The sequence below is a fragment of the Brachycentrus maculatus genome, unplaced genomic scaffold, assembly GCF_059751285.1.
Source record: "Brachycentrus maculatus isolate JH-2025_06_01 unplaced genomic scaffold, ASM5975128v1 h1tg000243l, whole genome shotgun sequence".
In the NCBI taxonomy this organism is placed as follows: Eukaryota; Metazoa; Arthropoda; class Insecta; order Trichoptera; family Brachycentridae; genus Brachycentrus; species Brachycentrus maculatus.
The window spans coordinates 402,304-412,717 of NW_028280994.1; positions in this window are offsets into that span (position 1 = coordinate 402,304).

Below are 10,414 nucleotides of genomic sequence, written 5' to 3' on the forward strand. Positions count from 1 at the left end.
ACATTCTTTGCCTCTTCTACATTCATGCATCTCCTCATACATACCCGACGATTATTACGACTCCTGACCCGGCCGCTTTCAAGTATTTGACGTACCTGATTGTGCCAAGTTTTCCTCGGTCGTCCTCTGCTTCTTTTTCCAACAACATTCGCTCCATAAATTTGTTTGACCGTTCTTTCTTCACTCATACGCTCCACATGTCCAAACCATCTCAACACACCTTTCTTAATTTTATCGATAGTGCTTATCTCAGCCTTACATTCTTTCCTTATTTCATCATTCGAACATCTATCAAACATCGTTTTGCCACACACTCGCATGAGGGATCGCATTTCGACTGCATTCAGTCTGATTTCATCCTTCTTTTGCCAACTCCATGCTTCGCTTCCATACATAAGGGTCGGAACCAGAACTCCATTGTGTACTGCCAGTTTAGCTTCCGCTGATAGATTTTTATTTGCTAAAACTGATTTTAGTGCACCATTCACTCTGTTCCCAGCAATCACTCTCCTTTCTATGTCTTTATATATAGTAACTAAAATATAAAATATAAAATTGTTCTATAAATAAGGAGAGGGGAAAGTAAGGGGAAGGGGTTAGTCAAGGGGCGGAGTTTGAAAAGAAAGGAAAAATGGAAAGCAAAGGTGAAGAATTTTGAAACAATATATTATTTAATAAATTATTATTAGAATTCAGGTTTTTTTGTATTTCTAAATTTTCAAGATAATTCATAATTTGGCCTTTATATGGAACAAGGTGTAATAATTTTAATTTATGAGAGTAATAATAATTTTAATTATTACACCTTGTTCCATATTAAATAAAAAATTACCGAAAAAATGGGTAATTTCAACTTTAGTTTTTGAACTCTTTCTTTGTATTGGATGTAATTTTATTTTCACTTTTAAGATATCGGTAATTTCAACATTAGTATTTTGACCTTATTCCTTTATAGTGTGGTTAATATATAACTAACCTAACCTTACCTAACCTAACCTTACCTAACCTAACCATCACGCCGCTTCCCCGCAGGGGTAGGCAGAGAGAATCGAACGCCACACCACTCTGTCTTTGCAAACATTCTTTGCCTCTTCTACATTCATGCATCTCCTCATACATACCCGACGATTATTACGACTCCTGACCCGGCCGCTTTCAAGTATTTGACGTACCTGATTGTGCCAAGTTTTCCTCGGTCGTCCTCTGCTTCTTTTTCCAACTACATTCGCTCCATAAATTTGTTTAACCGTTCTTTCTTCACTCGTACGCTCCACATGTCCAAACCATCTCAACACACCTTTCTTAATTTTATCGATAGTGCTTATCTCAGCCTTACATTCTTTCCTTATTTCATCATTCGAACATCTATCAAACATCGTTTTGCCACACACTCGTATGAGGGATCGCATTTCGACTGCATTCAGTCTGATTTCATCCTTCTTTTGCCAACTCCATGCTTCGCTTCCATACATAAGGGTCGGAATCAGAACTCCATTGTGTACTGCCAGTTTAGCTTCCGCTGATAGATTTTTATTTGCTAAAACTGATTTTAGTGCACCATTCACTCTGTTCCCAGCAATCACTCTCCTTTCTATGTCTTTATGTATAGTAACTAAAATATAAAATATAAAATTGTTCTATAAATAAGGAGAGGGGAAAGTAAGGGGAAGGGGTTAGTCAAGGGGCGGAGTTTGAAAAAAAAGGAAATATGGAAAGCAAAGGTGAAGAATTTTGAAACAATATATTATTTAATAAATTATTATTAGAATTCAGGTTTTTTTGTATTTCTAAATTTTCAAGATAATTCATAATTTGGCCTTTATATGGAACAAGGTGTAATAGTTTTAATTTATGAGAGTAATAATAATTCGTTTCAATTATCGTCCAAGCGACTCTAAAATCTATCTACGTCTTATGCAACACCGCTTATCATGACCCTACTCCGCTTCAACCTTTTAAGTTTCATAGCCTATGAGTCAATGAAATGTCAAATGACATGAAAACACACTTCGTCTCTGTAGAGACATGTATGACATGAATTATCTGATGACACAAAAATTAACTTCGTCTCTGTAGAGACATGTATGACATGAATTATCTGATGACACAAAAATTAACTTCGTCACTGTTGAGACATGTAAGAGATGAATTATCTAATGACATAAAAATTAACTTCGTCTCTGTTGAGACATGTAAGAGATGAATTATCTAATGACATAAAAATTAACTATATTATATAATATATAATATATATAATATATATATATATATATATATATATATAATAATATATAATATATAATTATATATTAACTATGAGATAATGAAGTATCGAATGGCATAAAATTTCACATCGTCTCTCTTAAGACATGCATGAGATAATGTTATGTCGAATGGCATAAAATTTCACATCGTCTCTTTGGAGACATCATTCAGAGTATTATTTATAAATCGCGTACTAAAAATGAATCGAATGACATAATACACTTCGTCTCTGTCGAGACTATAATAAAAAAATAATAATAATTCGCGTACTAATATATTATGTATTTTTTAATTACCTAACTTCCAAGTGACTCTGAAATCTGGCTACGGCTTATGCAACACCGTTTATCATGTCCCTACTCGGGTTTCAACTTTATAAGTTTCATAGCCTCTGCCTACTCGTGAGTGGATTTACTCTTTATGTTTAAAGTTACTATAATCTCATGTGATTCATGAGTGAAAATTCTAGGCAAAAACACTCGCTACCTCGCTAGAGGCGTGAGTTTATACATTTCACCGTTTCTGAGTTAACTTGAAGTTACTTAGGTGTATGATTTTGTCTTCTTTTCATCTCACCAATAGATGTCTCTAGTGAAAATTCTAGTGATTCAAGAACAACGTTTCGAAATTGGTTCATATACAGCAGCAGGCACCTCAGTGGTTGGAGCGCTACGTGCAGCGCAGTCAAGGGATAACTGGAGAAGAGTCATTGCTTCTGCAAGGGTCACAACCCTCAGCAATGAGGATTATGACGGAGAAGAACATTTATATACAAAATTGAGTAGTGTGGTTGTCAATAAGGGTAGAATTGGTGAATGTTACACGTGTGTAAATCGATCACCTAAACCAGCCTGTAAAGGTCGTCATAAAATCACTTAAAAGTGATTTTAAAACAAAGTTACATTTTAATTATAAAATGGAGAATCACAAAGTCAGTGTTTTAAATATAAATTATATGGTTTATATTTATATATTTTTATTGAAGTATTTTGTATGGGATTATAAGGTCATAACTAACTAACCATCACGCCGCTTCCCCGCAGGGGTAGGCAGAGAGAATAGAGCGCCACACCACTCTGTCATTGCAAACATTCTTCGCCTCTTCCACGTTCAGGCATCTCCTCATACATACCCGCCGATTGTTACGACTCCTAACCTGACCACTTTCAAGTATTTGGCATACCTGATCGTGCCATGTTTTTCTCGGTCTTCTTCTGCTTCTTTTCCCACTAACATTTGCCTCATTTTTTTTTACCGTTCTTTCCTCACTCATTCATGAGGTCATAATATACTACATTTTGAGTGTGTCCAAATACTTGTTCACAAAATCTGGATTATCTCCAATTACAGGAGTTATTTTCATATTATTTTTTAACATCTCATCAAAGATGAAGAAGAATATGGAAGTCTGGAATATTTACATCTCTAGTGAAGTTCTAGTGATTCAAGAACAAGGTTTCTAAATTGGTTCATATATATAGAACTTCCAAGAATTTGAGTGGTGTGGTTGTCAATAATGGGTAGAATTGGTGAATGTCACACGTGTGTAAAGTGATCACTTAAACCAGCCTATGACGGTCGTCAGCCCCGTAAATGCCCAGACTTACATATTCTTCATCATCTTTGATTAGATGTTAAAAAATAATAGGTCATAATATAACCAAAATATATCTTAAGACGTGTCGTTCTATCCTCTGTCCCGACTCTAGCGCTTCATGGGTTCATCGCAGAAGTATTATGGACCGGACACCTTTTTTTCTAGAAATATTGCCATATCAAGTTCGTCAACAGTATCAACCCTTCCCAAATCCACTCCAGAGAGCCTATTCTCGAATCCTTATAAAGAGCTTTTTTTGTTGAATTTCTGGTATCTGGCTGCGGCCTATGCAACACCGCTTATCATGTCCCTTTTTAGGCTAGTTTTTTTGGCATACTCCCCCTACTCTTTATGTTTAAAGTTACTATAATTTCAAGCGAAAATTCTAAGCAAAAACATACAATATATATTTTTTTTTCTTTCTTGAATATACATGAAAATATATGTAATTTATCTGCACTTTGGGTCTTCAGGCATAGCCTGTATTGAGGCGAATATATATATATATATATATATATATATATATATATATATATATATATATATATATATATATATATATATATATATATATATATATATATATATATACATCAAAATAAATATAAGTGTTTTTTTCACTGTAATATTTATTTAATAATACCCTGGACTGGTACCTGAAGCGGAGGGCTGATCACCTTTCCTTCAAGATAACACTGCGTTTATATGAAGCAGTGCCCTATGCACCATTTGGTGCGGATAAGGGTTTTTATTATTATTATTATTATATTTATACATGCTACTACTATTACTACAACTACTACACTGCCATCACACTTTCCCTGCAGGGGTAGTCAGAAATGATAGAACGCCACACTCTTCTGTCCTGATATACACTCCTCGCCTCCTCCACATCCATACATCTAGTCATACACGCCCCCCGATTACGCAGACCTTTGACACCACTAGATTTTAGGTTCTGATTGATCTGATCGTGCTAATTCTTTTCGTCCGTCGTCGTGCTAAGCATTACAAAACGGTGAAAGAGCGAATAACACGAGGAGATTTTAGATTTCGAACAAACGAGAATTTACCTTTTTTATTTCTGTTTATTTAATGTAGTTACATTTTTTAATACAATTTATATTTCATTCAAACCCTTATCAACACCCTTATGGTGAATAGGGCACTACATCATATAAACGCAGTGTTGAAGACAACATTCATCAAGAGATCATTAACACGAAAGAGAGGTATTCAGCCCTCCGCTTCAGGTACCAGTCCAGGGTAATATTGAATAAATATTAGAGTGAAAAAATAACTTATATTTATTTGACCCTCCCTGGGAATCGAACCCGGGACCTCCAGTACGGTAGCCGAGCGTGCTGACCATTACACTACGGAGGCGGACAATTTATATACATATGGCAAATTAATAATTTTAGTTTCGCTCTGCCTCTCCAAAAAAGAGACTGAGCTCTCGTGCTTGGAGAGGGACTTACACTTATGGTTTAATGTTTTATATAATTAATGGTATAATAGTCTTTTTCTTTTCTTTTAAATATTTTTTTTGAGATAAACATGTAATACGGCTGTCCAAATTTAAAACACAGTAAGGGAAATTTTTTTGAAGTACGTTTTTTTTTGCATTTTTGTACTAAGTAGAGTCCACTTAGTCCATAAATGCAAAAAAAAAAACTACTACAAAAAATGTCCCTTACTGTGTTTTAAATTTGGACAGCCGAATAGGTATTAGTATAAATAATAATTATAAAAAAATTAAATAAATAAATAAAAATAATCGACATTTCAGAAAAAATAAAAAAAATGGATTCGAGAATAGTCACCGGGCATCTGCCCCCTTCAAATTTAAGTCTTAGTCCCAAAATACAGGCGATTCTCAAACTGTGGGAACCGATACCAAAAAAATAAAAAATAATTTGGATAATTTATATAGCGCCATTTTCGTCATCAACCAATCAAATATGACTTGGCCGAATGATGCAATCTATTTCAGATCTACCCACCTCCATTTTTCATTTATGAATGGTTCTTGCTTATATTATTTTTTAACTTCTTAACAAAGACGACATAGATAAGAAAATATAAGTTATCACTAACACAGATATCTTTTATGTTTTTTTTGACATCTCATCAAAGATGAAGAAGAATCTGGAAGTCTGGGCATTTACGGGGCTGACGACCGTCATAGACTGGTTTAAGTCAATCACTTTACACGCGTGTAACATTCACCAATTCTACCCATTATTGACAACCACACTACTCAAATTCTTGGAAGTTCTATATATATGAACCAATTTTGAAACATTATTCTTGAATCACTAGAACTTCACTAGAGACATCTATTGGTGAGATGTAAAGAAGCTTTTTATTAAGCAGAAACTCTTATATTAGTATGTGGGGTCCGAATCCTGGATTATAATCACACACGAGAAACGCTAGAAAATATCATTTTCATTTTTATTACAAAGATTAAATAAAACACTTGTTTTCATAACACTTGAGTTTTATTAAAGACCACTAAGTTTCAGAAGCTAAACTTCCATCATTCAGGTCTGAATAAAAGCTTTAATTTTTATTATTTAAGCTTATAATTTGAACAGATAATTTATTTACAACATTTTGAGTGTTTCCAAATACTTGTTCACAAAATCTGGATTATCTCCAATTACAGGAGTTATTTTCGTATTATTTTTTGACATCTCATCTTTAATGAAGTAAGGTTTTTTGTATTGGTTCCCATAGTTTGAGAAGCAGGCTAGAGTAATCCTTAAGGAATGAAGTACCTTTTCATAGATAGCGTCCCTCTCCAAGGATATCGACTTACTGGGAAGACTCTCTTATTTCGCCTATTCAAAGACAACCAGTGGTGTGACAAAAACATTTATGCACACACACACATATATATATATATATATATATATATATATATATATATATATATATATATATATATATATATATATATATATGTATATGTATATATATGAAAATATAAATATATATATATATATATATATATATATATATATATATATATATATATATATATATATATATATATATATATATATATATATATATATATATATATATATATATATATATATATATATATATATATATATATATATATATATAAATATATATAAATGACAAGCCAAAATGTACACCCAGACTTCCATATTCTTTGGTTATACTTATGAAGATAAAGATGCTCAGTCTAATTTGAGAAAGCTCATATGGTATCATAACATATCGTGTATAGAGTGATAACCCAATGGGAATCGAACCCGGCACCTGAAGCATAGTAGTCAAACGCTGTAATCACCACACCATGAAGGCTCAGATTGATATCTATAAAAAAAACATAACTTTTATTTTTATGACTTTCTGTACAGCCACGAGTCGTCTATGAGTTTGAACCTTTTTTATCATATTTCCTTTGCTCCGAGCAAATAAAACTTTTTTTCCTAACCAACTCACCCAACCGATCCTCCTTTTAATCTAATACAATCTTACATTCGTGTGTCAGCGGTATTTTGAGGTATTAGATCGGGCAGAGACATGAGCCTTGCGGTACACTGGTGACCTTACTTTTTCAAAAAGACATTGGTACCATAAAACCAAGCTAGGACACAAAATGCCGGACCCTCTTCTAGTGGTTGGATCTGTAATAGTACACAAGGAACTCTTACGAGAGGTGGTGTCATACATGATAAAACTATCCAAAGACATTGGCACCATGAACCAAGCTATGACCTAAAATGCCCAACCCTCTTCTAGTGGAACGGAAGGCCTGTTGAGGACAGTCAGCAGTCTCTGTGAGCGGTTTCTATTGAGCAGCTCTACGTGGTTTCTTCCCAGCAATGAGCAAATGCTGACAAGTTACTGATTGGCCCACACTAGATTATCCCTCCTGTTCCCAACACAGATTCAAATAAAACATATTTTCAGCTATGTAGAAGTAACAAAAATCCACTTAATGACCTATAAACCTTGTACATAATATAATAATAATAATAAAACCCTTACCGCACCCTAATGGTGCATAGGGCACTGCTTCATATAAACGCAGTGTTATCTTGATCGTAAACATTGAAGGAAAGGTGATCAGCCTTTCCTAACCTAACCTAACCTAACCTAACCTAACCTAACCTAACCCTTATCCGCACTCAAATGGTGCATAGGGCACTGCATCTTATAAACGCAGTGTTATCTTGATCGTAAACATTGAAGGAAAGGTGATCAGCCCTCCGCTTCAGGTGCCAGCCCAGGGATATATTAAATAAATACTAGAGTGAAAAAGTCACTCACATTTATTAGAGATAAATGCACAAAAAAATTCAGGATGTTTTTCTTTTTTGTATTAAACGACTTTTGGCTAAGCTAGGGGTAAAATAAATACATACATAAAAATTAATGTGGGGAATTGAAGAATTCAGTGTATGCAGATAAAAGGTGGTAGAACGTTTTGTCAACCCTTTCATTCCCAAATCGGTGTAATTTAAAAATAATAATAATAAGTTTATATTAAATAAATTAATATATTTTTTAAATTGGAAACAGAATGTGCAACAGAAGGTATGCAGCTGATGAGGCGATAGGACATGGTGTAAGACGAATAATACAAAAAATAAGCTGTTTTGAATATTGAAAGCATTAACTTTGTGGATCATATTGATGTATTATTTCGAGAAATAAAAATACTTTGTGTTCTGATCCACTCACATTTTTATTAACCAACTAGTTTCGGCAACAACCTGTTGCCCTCTTGAGGCATTTCAAACCTAAGGATTGAAGGATTGAGCCGGAAACTCGGGTCTTCTAGGCATACAGTGCAGTTTTATTGAGCCGTTTGAAGTGCCTCTACTGGACTACAAGACGCACGCATGGGATCTTCCCGAGGTGCCATTTGAATTATATTGCATAATCTTTTGAGAAATAAAAAGACTGTTTTGATCCACTGACATTTTTATTAACCAACTAGTTTCGGCAACAACCTGTTGCCCTCTTCAGGGTTTAATTTATGACTTTGAATGAATGAAACCCTTATCCGCACCCCAATGGTGCATAGGGCACTGCGTCATATAAACGCAGTGTTATATTGATCGTTTTACACACGAAGGAAAGGTGATCAGCCCTCTGCTTCAGGTACCAGTCCAGGGTAATATTGAATAAATATTACAGTGAAAAAATCACTTATATTTATTTTACCCCCCTTGGGAATCGAACCCGGGACCTCTAGAACGGTAGCCGAGCGTGCTGACCATTACACTACGGTGGCAGACAAACGACTTTACGTCATTAATTTATGACTTTATGTCATGAATTAAACCCTGAAGAGGGCAACAGGTTGTTGCCGAAACTAGTTGGTTAGTAAAAATGTGAGTGGATCAGAACACAAAGTATTTTTATTCCACGAAATAATACAAAAAATAAGCTATGCGAAAAATCTCGATTGATAGATATAAACTTTTTACAACATTTTGAGTGTGTCCAAATACTTGTTCACAAAATCTGGATTATCTCCAATTACAGGAGTCATTTTCATATTATTTTTTGACACCTCATCAAATATGAAGGAGAATATGGAAGTCTGGGCATTTACGGGGCTGAGGACCGTCATAATTTTTATTTTTACGAGAATTTGAGTACGACCGAGGAAAACTTGGCACAATCAGGTATGTCAAATACTTGAAAGCGGCCGGGTCAGGAGTCGTAATAATCGTCGGGTATGTATGAGGAGATGCATGAATGTGGAAGAGGCAAAGAATGTTTACAAAGACAGAGTGGTGTGGCGTTCGATTCTCTCTGCCTACCCCTGCGGGGAAGCGGCGTGATGGTTAGGTAGTAGAATTTGAGTAGTGTGGTTGTCAATAATGGGTAGAATTGATGAATGTTACACGTGTGTAAAGGGATCGCTTAAACCAGCATATGACGGTCGTCAGCCCCGTAAATGCCCAGACTTACATATTCCTCTTCATCTTTGATGAGATGTCAAAAAAAATAATGATCAATCATTTATAGTAACGGATGCACAATATGTGAATTATTTATATGTAATATTCTTTTGAGAGTCCTAACGGGTGAAATATTTTTAGAATTCCTCCCCAACCGCATGGTATGTACGTCGAAATTGTTCAGGTAATGTTACGGCATTGTTTTTAGAGGTTGGGTCACTGCGGAACGCATTCCGTAGCTACAAAACCCACATGTACAGGCTGGCGCAAAATGAATCACCCTTTTCAAAGATGTTATAATTTTTGCAAATGGCTTCGTACGTCGATCATATTTCGCTCACTCCTTTCAACAACGTCATATATCAAAAATCGTCAATTTTCAGTTGTGCATGTTTTCGGAATGCGCATAAAATGTACTATATCCCAGCAAAAGAGGCATATTTTTAACATAATATTTACCCGCTACAGGGCAGAAAGTGTTGTTTTTGCATTTTGAAGAAAAGGTATTGTTTAATTTTTTTTTTTAATATATAAAATTTTTTTCTAATGGAGAAAAACCTTCAGGTTTTACCTAAAAAGATCTGTTGCA